Genomic DNA, 13,480 nt, shown 5'->3' with positions numbered 1-13,480 from the left:
TCTCATGGATCTTGTATTTAGTGGAGAGACAGACCATAATCGTGGTCCAATAAGGATGTTGGGTGGACTTTATTCTTTTTCAAATTGGAGACTGGACCATAACTTAGGAAAAAGGGGTCTTGAGTATCCCACACTCTAAAACAAAGAAGAAGCAATTTGGGGCTGGACACATCTGCCTACAGGATTTATTAAGAGATGGCTGAAGTAATCCTGCTAGGCTCAAACATCACCCAGCATCCCCTTCCTCAGTCTCCATAAGCGGAGGACCAGGGAGGGGGAAAGGAGAGAGAAGGAGGGGAGGTCACCAGAGACCTGGGTTGCTGGCCCCTTCTCGTCTCCCTGGAGCTGGATTTGTCATTCAGATTAGCCCATGTGCTAGCTGGCTGGGAGTTGGAGGAATGGAGAACTGAATAGTGAGTAACAGAGGATGGGGAGAGGGGACACCTCAGCACCTCCAGCGGGAGTTTCCAGGGGGACATAGGGGAAGGTGAATGGCCACGAGCCTCCTTTCCCGTGTTCTCCCAAGAGGGATACGTGCAGATGAGGAAACCCCAGAGGCTCGAGGCTGTGGACCTAGGGTTGGGACAGTAGCTGAGTGGAGGTGTCAGGTATAGATCTGGAAAGGGCACACAGTAGGGAGCAGTGCGTGGGGTAGCCCTGTAGTGTGCAGTGCACCCACGTGAGAGTGGGCATCTAGACGCCCGTCATACGAGGCACATTCATAGCTGGAGAAGAAATGGCCACAGCGAAGAGAAACTTTCCCCTAATTTCTCCTTCCCGACCCTGTGAAAAAAGAGAAAGGGACTTTGGCGAGGAAAATAGAGAGGAGTACAGGGGCAGACTACGCCTCTCCCCGCTCCCTTGAACCAAGTCCAGGCCCTGCCCAGGGGAGAGAAAGGGCTTAGTCTTAAATTGGATGGACCAGCCTAGATGGGGCTGGACCTTTAATAAATTAAAGTGACAGGAACATTAGAAGGTCTGCCCAAGATGCTATTAAGAAACAGGAAAAGGAGGATCAACATAGTTAATCTACAAGCAATGATGAGAGAAAGAAACTGGTTTGTTTGTGCTCCACGGTTTGCTCAATAAGCAATCTATACATGTAAACAGAAATTAACGAGAAAATGACTTATTGCCAGAATACGGTTCTGGCATATTAGAGATGGCCCTTCCTTTGAGTTGACCTGGGTCTGCTTTGATCAATAGAGTACAGCAGAAGGGACTTTATAATTGTTCCAAGTCCTTTAAAGAGCACTGGCAGCTTCTGCCTTGGTCTCTTGGAACCCTGGGCTGCCATGTAAGCAGTCCAACTATTGTGAGGTCACCATGTTGGAAGGAAGCCCAAGTTAGCAATTTAGATACGTATGGATATGTAGGCAGGGGTAGCAGCCAGCTTCCAGTTGCTCCAGCTCCCAGGCATTACAGTCATCTCAGCTGAAGCCCCAGACCCCATAGAGAAGAGAGACATTAGCTGTACCCACTGTCCCCTGTTTGATTTCCTAATCCATAGAATTATGAGATGTAATAAAAGCAAAGTGTCTGGGGGCAGTTTGCTATGCAGCAATAGGGGCTGAATGGAAAATAAGGAAAGGTGATGAGATAGTGTTTGGGGAAGGTTCTCTAGACCAGGAGGTCACGGAAGGCCTCTCTGTGGAGGTGACATTTATGGTGAAGTTATGGTCATGTGAAGATCACTCCAAAACAGGACAAGAGCCCTTTGAACAGAAAACACAGCTGATGCAAAGGCCTAGAAGGAATCCCAGTGTGGCTAGAGCGTGATGAGTAAGGAAGGAAGGGCCAGGAGATGTGATGTTAGAGGTAGGCAGGTCATGAAGGGCTTTGCAGGGTAAGGAGTTTGAATTGTAATGTAGAACCCCATTGGAGGGTTTCAAGCAGGGGAATGAAGTGGCATTACGTACATTTTTGAAAGATCACTCTGCCTTCCATGCGGAGGATGGACTCTAAGGGCACAAGCCCAGAGGTGCAAATACTACCTAGAAGGCTATAGCAAATCCAGACAGCCAATTATGGTGGCTTTGTCTAGGAAGAAGCACATGGAATGGAGAGAAGTAGAGTTTGGTCTTAATTATGCATGTGGGCTCATTACTCCGATCATTCATTCATTCATGAACATTTTTTGAGTCTACTAGGACCAGGCATTTTGTAGCAGATACATGTGTGAAGGGGCAAAATATGTTAGCACATGAAAGTCTTTCCAGTGTCCCCACTTACTAAAGAAAATCCCATTCTGGAAGAAATAAGGATAAAGAGAGAGGTCTTAGCTGGAAAGACTAAGTTGTCTACCTGAGAACTAAGAGAGAGAAGACACGATTCTGAGAGAGAAATAAAAGATGCCAGGGCCAGAGCTAGAGAAAGAGCTTGGTGCTCTGTTTGGCGCTTCTGATGATTTAAGATAGCATGGAGAGCGAAGGAAGGGTTTGGGGAATGTTGCTACACTTCCCTAATGTTGAAGGCCCTAATGTTCTTAGGCAGAAACCCAACCCAGTGAAACACCTGGATTAGCTAGGATTACACAGAGATAGCTAAGACATTGTCCCTGCTCCTAGAAAAACTCGTCAAAGGAATCAGATACGCACAGGTGATCACAACAGAAGGAAAGAAGGCCACATAGCTTCAGCAAAGGCAGATGGAGTGCTACTAAAGAAACCTGAGCTGAGCTGATTTACCCATGGAGAAAATCAGGGCCAGCTTTGCAAAGTCAGTGACATTGAGGAATAGGCAAGCCTGAGTGCAGGGAGATGGCTGGGGAAGGTGTTCTAGGTGGAGGCAACCCACTAACAAAGACCCAGAGGTGCCCCCTCCCCCAAATCCAGGGTAAAAGCCAGGGCTTTTCCAGTGGTTCAGTGTGACTGATGCGTAAGGTAGGTGCAGCAGAGGAGTGATGGTTAAGGCCAGAAGGTGGGCTGGGCCCCAGGCGCCATCCTCGGGGAGTCAGGACTTTGCGAAGCAGCGGGAGGCACGGAAGTGTTCTAGGCAGGAGGGTGACGTGATCTTGGAATTCCAGGCAGAAAGAAAATTTACAAATAATCCATTTCCATACCCTCATTTTGCCAATGAAGAAGCTGAGGGCCAGGTGCGTCCAAAGCCGTGGAAGTTAAGTGAGTCAGAATTTCACAATTGACCAGTAAGTGACAGGAATGGAATTGAAACCAGATCTGAATCCAAAATCCGTGCTCTCTACCCCTCACCGCATCATCTCTCCTCAGGATGGAGCGCAGAGGAGAGGAGGGGAGGAGAACTGTGTCTGCTCCAAACCTAAGAGGCAGGCCAGACATCTGCGTGGTAGGTCCACAGAACGGGCCCCTCTGCACACATTGGTGGGAAACCAAGGCTCCAGACAGGGCGGTGACAGGACAGAGCCTTGGTGTGGAAAGACGGCTCTGTCAGCACCGGAGCCCGGCAGCTGTTTTCCTAGAGAAGGCCGACCCTTCCCTTTCCTGAGGGAAGCCTGGAGTGTGCTCTCCCTACCCCGACGCTGGCTGTGACTGAGGCAGATGAGGGCCTGGTCCCTGCTAGCCATCTGTGGATCCCACCTCACAGGCCACGGGGCTCCAGGCCAAAAAGATAGTGTTTCTAGCCCCTGAGGTAGCTTTTTACCATGGCAACCACCAGGCAGGACAGTCCGGCGGGGAGGAGGGTGAGGGCTTCCCCACGAGGCTGGGCTGGGCACCCTCCCACCCGCATTCCTCCCACGGAGAGGGCGTTACCTGGGTGACGGGCAGAGGGCCCTGCGGCCATACTGACCTTCCGTCGAGGCACTTTGGAGAATCAGCCCCTGTCCTCACTGGACTCGGAAGAGGAGAGTCCCCCACCGCCAGCCCCCATCTCTAGGCCTATCCCTTCTTCTCTCCCATCTAAGGCCCCGGCTCCCCCACCCCCACCCCCACCCAGCAGTCAGCCCGGGCCCCCCATGAGTCACCGTGTGAGCCACTCAGCAACGGGAGCCTCTGTGCTCACACAGCCAGGCCGGCAGCCCTGGTTGTTTACAGACATGTAACCGCCTGACGCCCCCAGCGGGGGTCTGAGGTTTAGACTGTAATGATGGTGATATCCGCCCCTCCTTGAGCTCTTTATCCCTCCCAAAGCTGTCCCTGCCACAGTCCTCTTCGGAAGCCTGTGAAGTCTTTTCATTCGCCAGACAAGCTGGAAGGTAATACTGAGAGGGTGAGAAATCTGCCCGAGGAATTCCAGCCCCAGAGTCTCTGGAGGGTCCAGGGGGCTGACAGCTGGCCGCGGCTGCCACACAGCGAGGCAGAAGCTGAGGCCTCGCGGGCTCTGATCGGCTCGTGGACCCCGGGCCAGCCCTTTGGGGTCATGGAGGTCATCAGGAGGGAGGGCCCAATCGGAACCTGAGGGTAGGGGGGAACCTGAGGGTAGGGGGGCACCCGGGAGCTATGCCTCCCCCACCCCAGGTCACTGGAAATACAACTTCTCACCAGACCTGCGGAGGTAAGGAGGGGATAGCACTCTTCTCTCACAACCAAGTCCTGAGTCCAAATCCAGGAAGCTCTGGGTGCCTTTGGGATCCTTCTTTAGAAACCAGTCCTGGCCAATCAGGATTAGCTGTAGCACAAAGACTCCCCCTGGGCTATTTCACTGAGACCCTTCATCTTCATGTATGTGTGGACTGCCCTGTCATCTCTTCCCTTCTCTTTCCTTCTCTTCCCATCCTCTTAGGAAAAGATGGATTGTTATGTGGCTGTAGTAACAAGGAACTCTTAGCACCAGTTATCTACCCGGCTTCTTCTACGACCACTTGTTTCAGTAACCATGCTCCTGGAACCGCACGGTCCAGCAGTCATAGCCCACCCTTCTGAGAATAACCAGTCAGCAGCGACCTCACTCCATTGACGGTGCTTCTAGAGCCAAAGGTCGACCATTCCTAAACACTCTGAAAGTTGACCCATCGCTGAACTCCACGCTTCCCCAAAGCCTATATGAGATGACCTCTCCCCCTTGCTCAGAGATGCCTTTGCAGGTACAGCTCTCTTAAGCAAGCAGTACACTCAAGACTCCTGTTTCTGATAGTGAGCGGTCACATCTTCCTTTAAAACTCTGCCCCCCACCCAGATATTTCCTATAACCTATCACAGATTCCTCCAAAATCCAGAGAACGAGCAATACATTTTTTTCAGCTTTGGTATAAATTTGGCCTAAGCTGGGACCACAAGTGCCTTCCTTCTTATCCCTCTGCCCTCCCCCAGCATTCCAGCTCCATCCTGGACCCACATGGAGCATCCACAAGACAAATAAACCTCTCTTTTGATAAAGTGGATCACTTCCCTTGGCATAATTTTGGGCATGTTGCGTTATGTCAAATGACCCCCTCCTCCTCCCACCACCAGGCATGAAGACAGGGAGAAGGGAGGAGGTGGAGGAGACATCCTGACACCGAAATGAGATCGTAATATATTCATGATGTTATAACTTGCTTCTTAAACTTCATATGTTGTAGACATTCCCCACGATAGATATTCTTCTACGATATAGTTTTTTAAGCACTGAATTGCTTTGCGTCACTTGGATATCCCGTAATTTGATTACTCGATCTGTTGCTGGATATTTAGTTTCTCTTTGTTGTTGTTGTAATAAACAATACTATGATGAACGTCCTTGTGGATATGTCTTTGTGTGTAAAAGTCTTTCCCATCATAAAAATAACAACAGCAGCCGGAATTAAACCCAGACTTCAATGGCACGTTCACCCTCCAGGGGCCTCCCTATCCCAGTCTTGTGCTTTAGATCCCCGTGTTTTGAGATTTGTCTATATTTTCAGTCTCTTTCTTGGCATTTCTACTCACTATCATAACACAGCCCTGCGAAAGTGATTCCAGCGATTTCCATGGTGCCAATCAGAGTGTCCAGTTTTCATCTTACCCAACAGCACACAATATTCTGAGAATTAAACTCCCAGTCCTTTCCTCAGCCTACAGGCCTCCATGAGGTCAGAGCCCTGTCCACCTCCCCAACCTCATCTCAAGCCATGTCCCCTCTTTCTCTAAAGCCTAACACACTTACCTTTTCTTAGTTCTGGGAATTTGTGGTACCCCCCTCAGGGCCTTTGCTCATGCAGTTTCTTATGCCAGGAAATCTTTCCACCCTCCCACGCCCAACTCCTTACCCTTGCTGACTAATACACATGCATCATCCACAACTCAGCTCAAAGACACTTCCTCAGGCAAGTTTCCCAAACATCCCTCCGCATCAGACTAGGTCTAGCCCACCATTAAAGGCTATGGAGCACTGTCTACTTCCTTGTAGCATTAATCACTATATCCTGAAAAATAATTATATATTTTCATGTATATATATATATATATATATATATATATTTCATATGTTTTTTTTTTGTGTGTGTGGTATGTGGGCCTCTCACTGTCGTGGCCTCTCCTGTTGCGGAGCACAGGCTCCGGACGCACAGGCTCAGTGGCCATGGCTCACGGGCCCAGCCGCTCCGCGGCACGTGGGATCTTCCCGGACCGGGGCGTGAACCCATGTCCCCTGCATCGGCAGGCGGACTCTCAACCACTGCACCACCAGGGAAGCCCCCATATGTAATTTTTAAAAATTAATTTATTATCACAAATAATACAGGAGTTTACTTTGCCCTTTAAAAACATAGAACATTACAGGTATTGCAGAGCTTTATTTGACCACTGCCCAGCTCCTCCCCCAAGTCTCGCTCCTGCCTTCCCCCACTTCCTAGATAACATCACTGTTATGAGCTTAAGATGATCAGCATCGTGGTTCAGAGGTTCGGTTCTGGAGCCAAACTGCTAAGATTTGAGTCCCAGTGCTTGCTCCTACTTCCTATGTAACCTTAAGCAAGTTACTTAATCTTTCTCTGCCTCAGTTCTATCATCTGTAAACTATGGATTAATAATATTAACTAATAGTGTAGGATTAAGATTTATATGAGATGTTCCATGTTAAGTGATTGGGGTAGTGCCAGGCTCATAATAAGTGCTGAATAGAAGTTAGTTATTACTATACGTGATAGTTAATTTTTTGTGTCAGCTTGACTGGGTCATGGGGTGCCCAGATATACGGTTAAACGTTATTTCTGGATGTGTCTGTGAGAATGTTTCCAGATGAGATTAGCATTTGTATTGGTAGATTCAGTAAAGCAGATTGCCCTCCCCAATGTGGATGAGCGTCATTCAATCCACTGAGGGCCTGAATAGAACAAAACAGTGAAGGAGGGGAAAATCCACTCTCTCTGCCTGACTGAGCTGGGACGCTGATCGGAGACTTATGCCCAGTGTTCCTGGTTCTCAGGCCTTCAGGCTCAGACTGGAGCTAGGCCAGGCTTTTCTAGGTCTACAGCTTGCAGACATCAGATCAGCAGATCATGGGACGTCTCAGCCTCCATAATTGCACGAGTCAGTTTCTTACGGTAAGCAACCTATCACCTATCTATATCTATCTATCTATCTGTTTATCCAACCTATTGGTTCTGTTTTTCTGGAGAATCCTAATACTCTATAATATATAGATCGTATACAGTATTTGTGTGTGTGTGTAGTTTAAAAATATAAACATAGGGACTTCCCTGGTGGTTAAGAGTCCACCTTCCAATGCAGGGGACCCAGGTTCGATCCCTGGTTGGGGAACTAAGATCCCACATGCTGTGGGGCGACTAAGCCTGCGTGCCACAGCTACTGAGCCCACACACTCTGGAGCCCACACGCTGCAACGAAGAGCCCTCAAGCTCTGGAGCCTGCACGCCACAACTAGAGAGAAGCCCGTGCACCACGAAGAAGAGCCTGCATGCCGCGACTAAGACCCCACGTAACCAAAAACTAAAATAAATAAATAAAAAATAAATATTAAAAATATAGGACTTCCCTGGTGGCGCAGTGGTTAAGAACCCGCCCGCCAATGCTGGGGACATGGGTTCAATCCCTGTTCCTGGAGGATCCCACATGCTGCGGAGCAACTAAGCCCGTGCGCCACAACTACCGAGCCTGCGCTCTAGAGCCCGTGAGCCACAACTACTGAGCCCGTGCGCCACAGCTACTGAAGCCTGTGCACCTAGAGCCCGTGCTCCACAACAAGAGAAGCCACCGCAATGAGAAGCCCGCGCACTACCACAAAGAGTAGCCCCCGCTCGCCGCAACTAGAGAAAGCCCATGCGCAGCAACGAAGACCCAACACAGCCAAAAATTTTTTTAAAAATTATAAAAAATAAATACATAAATCAAAAATATATATAAATGGCATCATATGGCAGGTAGCTCTTAGGAACTGACTGTTTTTACTCAACAATACGTTTTTCAGATCTTGCATGTTCGTACACAGAGATTTAGTTCTGTTTCGTTCCTTTAAAATGCTGAATAATAATAATAACTCAATATATGAATATACCACATTTTATTAATTCATTTCTACATTGATATTTCACAAGATACTAAATTTGGAATTTTTTCCAATTTTTTAATATTGCAGGCAATGCTGCAGTGAATATCCATGTATATCCTTATGTATCTTAGCAACTGTTTTTTTTTTTTAGATTAAGTGTCTAGAAGTGGAATTGATAGGTCATAGATTGTGTGTATTTCCATTTTAAATAGTTCTGATAAATCACCCTCCAAAATATACTAATTCCCATATCCCTCCCCACCAGGAATATTTAAAAGGCGATTTCTACCTGAAGATCGTGCTGATATTCTTTGATACTTTCTTCTAAAATTTTGAGGTTATTCTCTTTTTTTTAATTTAGAATTTTAAACTTGAATTTATTTTTGTATAAGGTATGAGGAAGAGATCAATTTTTTTTCCTTAAGTCAATTGTCCCGACACCTCTCATGAAGAATTCATCCTTAGCCCACTGGTTCGAAATGCCTTCTTTATCCTAAGTCAAATCCCCTAGATACATGAATTTTTTTTTTTTGGACTCCAGTCTATTCTTGTCTATTCATGTGTACCAACGTCACCTCTTTTAAAAATTGCAGCTTTATAATAACTCTTTAGATCTGGTAAGGCAAGATCCTAACCCCCACCATTTGTTTTTTTCCAAGGGGCTGGGCTATTGTTGCACATTTTCATATACTGTGTAAAATCATCATGAGATATTATGTATCTGTATGTCTGTATCTTTACTACTGTTTTTCTCCATTAGAAAAAGAGCTCCAGGAAGGCGTTTTTGTTTTGTTTTATTTACCACCATCTCCTTACTATCTAGAACAGGGTTAGGCCCATAGTAGACCCGCCATAAGTTTTTGTTAAGGGAATGAATAAACATATGGATTTTAGAAGCATCCTGTCAAGTACTACAGAGTGTTTTTAGTATTTTGATTGAGATTGCATTGAAGTTTTAAATTATTTTGGAGAGAATCAACATCTTTACGACGATAGTCATTCCCTTATTGAACACAGCACGTCTCTCCTTTTTTTGTGACTTTCAATTTTATTATTTCCTCCATGAAGGTCTTATATACTTCTGATTAGTTTATTCATAAGCATTTCATAGTTTTTGTTACTGTGATGAATGGGATTTTAAAGTTATTATTACATTTTCAAATTGTTATTGTTGATATATAGAAAAGTTCTCTTGATTTGTAAATATTGAACCGTTCTAACTCACTAATTGTTGCTCTGGGTTTTCTAGGTGAGTAATCACATTATCACAAATAATGGCAATTTGGTCTCTCCCTTTCCAATCTTTAAACCTCTTCTTTTTTTTTGTTTTGGCTTGTTTGTTTGTTTACATCTTTATTGGAGTATAATTGCTTTACAATGTTGTGTTAGTTTCTGCTGTACAACAAAGTGAATCAGCTATATGTATACATATATCCCCATATTCCCTCCCTCTTGAGCCTCCCTATCCCACCCCTCTAGGTGGTCGCAAAGCACCGAGCTGATCTCCCTGTGCTATGCAGCAGCTTCCCACTAGCTAGCTATTTTACATTTGGTAGTGTATATATGTCATTGCTACTCTCTCACTACCTCCCAGCTTCCCCTTCCCCCCCTCACCCCATGTCCCCAAGTCAGTTCTCTTCATCTGCGTCTTTATTCTCTTCTTTGTTTTTAATTTCTTATCGTGTTAGTTGTAACTTCCAGTATATTGTTGACGAGTAGAGGTCTTGGCTCATTTCTGACTGCACTGGGGTATCATTCAAGATAGGTCAAGGTTTGCTGCAGTAACAAACAGTCCCAAAATCTAGTGGCTCAACACAATCAAATTTTTTTTCTCATTTACACCTCATATTCAACACAAGTCATGGGTCAGGGAGGGGTTCCTTATTGTTATTTCTCAGAGACTCAGGCTGATGGAGGCTAAGCACGTGGACGTGTGCTTCCACAATCACTATGGCAGGAGGAATTATGTACTGGCTTTTGAAGCTTCCACCCTGAAGTAACTGCTGTTCTGTCCACTGACATTTCAAAGCAAGTCGCATGGCCAAGCCTAACTTCCAAAGGGGTAGGGAAGTGTGATCCTTCCATATGCCAGAAGAACAGCTGGACCGTGGGAATGCTTCTCATGCTCCACCGTTACACATGGTGTTTGCTCTAAGTTTCTGGTAGATAACCCTTTATCAAGTTTAGAAGTAAGTGCACGAGTTTGTTTAGAACTTGTTAAGTAAAGAGTTTGTCCTTATCATGAATGAGTGTTAAATTTTATCAACTGTTTTTATGTCATCTGTTTGATGTGTAAATGTTATTTTTCTCCCTTAATTTGTTAAGGCATTTATATATGCTGTTTCTTTACCCAGAACATTCTCCTCCACTGTCCTCTTCAAACAGTTTTCCTGGTTAATTCTCATTCTTTAGAGCTCATTCACTCATCCAGCCAATATTGATTGAGCAATGCTATGTGCCAGATGTTGTTCTAGGCACCTGGGATACATCTGGGATACATCTGGGATACAGAGCAGATAAAGGTCTTGCCCATGTGGATCTTACACTGGGGGGAGGTAAGAAAAGAAACGTATAAAATAAATAAGTAAATTAGATAGCATGCCAATAGTCTTGAGTACAACAGAGAAGAAGCAGAGCAGGGCAAGGGAGAAATGGAGATGTTGGGAGGGTATAGTCAGAGTAGGTCTCTCATGACATCAGGGCAACGACTCAAAGCAGGGGCAGAGTTTACTAGGTAGGTATCCAAAAGCAGACTGTTCCAGGCAGAGGGTAGCAGTGGGGCAAAGGCCCTGGGGTGGGAATTGCCATGTGGGTTCTAGAAGCAGTGAGGAAGTTCCGGGATTGAAGCTGAGTGAGTGAGCCTGGCAAGGGATGAAGCTGGAGAAATAGTAGAGGAGGGTGACTGTGAGAGCCTTAGAGGTCATAACAGGGCCTTTGAGTTTTTCTTGGACTAAGATGGGAGCCCTTGCAGACTTTTGAACAGAAGGACAAGAATCTGACTGAGCTTTGAAAGGATCCCCTGATGCAGTGATGAGAACCACCTTTAGGGTGGCAAGGGTAGAAACAGGAAGACAGGAGGAATCGCCTACGATAACTCAGGTGTGAGATGAAGATGCTCCTACGGGAGTCATAGCAGTGGAGGTGGTGAGAAGTGCTGAGATTCTGGATACATTCTGAAGGAAAAACCATGATGATATTCTAATGGATTAGATGTAGAGTGTGAGAAAATAAGAGAAGCCAGGATGGCTTTATGGCTTTAATGGAGCTGGAAGAGTGGAAGAGGCTTTAGGTGGAGAAGGTTTCAGGTGGGGGAGGATCGAGGGTTCAGGTTTTTTTTTTCTTTTTCATTATGATAATTATTTTATTGAGATAAAATTCACATATCATAAAATTCACCTCTTTAAAATGTGACTTCGATGGTTCTTAGAATATCCATGAGTTGTGCAACCATCACACTATCTAATTCCAGAACATTTGTTGACCCCCCAGAAGGAACCCATACCCATTATCCACTCTCCTTCCCCCGCTCCTAGACATCTACTTTCTGTCTCTATGTATTTGCCTATTTTGGAAATGATATATAGATGGAATCATACAGTATGTAGCCTTTTGTCTCTGACTTCTTTTGTTCAGCATAATTTTTCCAAGGTTCTGGACTCTTTGAATTTGAGGTGTTTTATTAGACTATTAAATATTTAAGTCTGGTAGAGAGGTGAGGGCTAAAGGATACAGAAACTATAAGATATCTGTAAATAGATATACAGAATCATCAATATATGAAAGAATACTACTTAAAATCATGAGACTGGGTGCAATCCCTCATCAAGTGAGTAAGGACAGAGAGAAGGAAGATGCCCAAAACTGGCACACTCGAACATCTGGAAGAGAAGGAGCCATCACAGGGGACAGAGAAGGGGCTGCTGGTGAGAGGGAGGCAATAGAGAGTATGGGTCCTGGAAGCCTGGGGAGAAAGTGCATGGACAGAAGGCTGTGATCACCTGGGTCAGATGCTCCTAAGAGGTCAAGTAAGATGAGGACTGAGAAATGACCATTGGGTTTAGCACCCAGGAGGTCATGGAGCTCCTGGTTGACCAAGAGCTATTTCAGAGGGATGTCAGGGAAGAAAACCTCATCAGAGCGGGTTCAAGAATGAGTGGGAGAAGAGAAACTGGAGACAGGAGAGACATCTCTTTTGAGGAGTTTTGCTGCAAACCTGGGGTGGTAGATAGGAGAGAAGTGAGGCCAAGAGTGTTTTTTGTTTTGTTTTCAAGATGGGAGAATCAGCATGATGTTTGTTTCAGACAGGAATGAACGATGCAGTGGGAGCCAAAAATTAATGACGTAGGAGAGAAAGGGGAGAATTGCCGGACGGGGTTCCTTGAGGAGGTGACAGGACAAGATTGATCCCAAGGGGAAGGTTGGCCTTTGATGGGGCTCGGACAGGTCATCTGTCGAAAGAGATGGGGAGACAGTATGTGGGTGCAGACCTGGCCAGAAGGCAGATAGCAGGCAGGGTAGGAATCTGTGTTCCTAAATTTTCAAGGGATGGAAGAAGCATGGTCTTTGGCTGAGTGAGGGGGAGGAGGTGTTGGGAATTAGAAGGGAATGGAGTGAAAAGGTATCTAGAAGAGAGCAAGTGCACTAGGGAAGAATAGTGTGAGTCCGGGCAGCATTAGGGTGCAGGTGAGGTCTGTGTGCCCAGTTCAGATATCACCCCCTCCCGAAAGTCTTCTCACCCCCAGACTAGGTCACTCCCCTTGCTGCCTCATGGCCCCTGTGGTGCTTCTCTCTTGCAACTCTGATCACAACTGGAATGAAATATCAACTGCATTCTTTAATTCTTTAATCCCTGTAACCCTCCCTAGACTGTAAACCCCATGAAGACATGAGCAGAGACTGTCCCCTTCGTCGCGGTATCTTGGCATCTAGCTCCTCCCACATAGTAGTCTCTCAATACATAATATTTAAATAGTTGAATAAATGAATGAAGTAATGGATGAGAAAAGTCCTGGAAGCTGCATGTGTGCTTTTAGTCGGCCTAGATTTCTGAAGCAACTCCTTCCGCATCCCTGTGAGATTCTGGACCTCCTCTTTTCGC

This window comes from Orcinus orca, chromosome 2 (assembly GCF_937001465.1).
Source record: "Orcinus orca chromosome 2, mOrcOrc1.1, whole genome shotgun sequence".
Lineage (NCBI taxonomy): Eukaryota > Metazoa > Chordata > Mammalia > Artiodactyla > Delphinidae > Orcinus > Orcinus orca.
The sequence above is the reverse complement of the archived record's forward strand: the minus strand, read 5'-3'. Positions refer to the sequence as shown.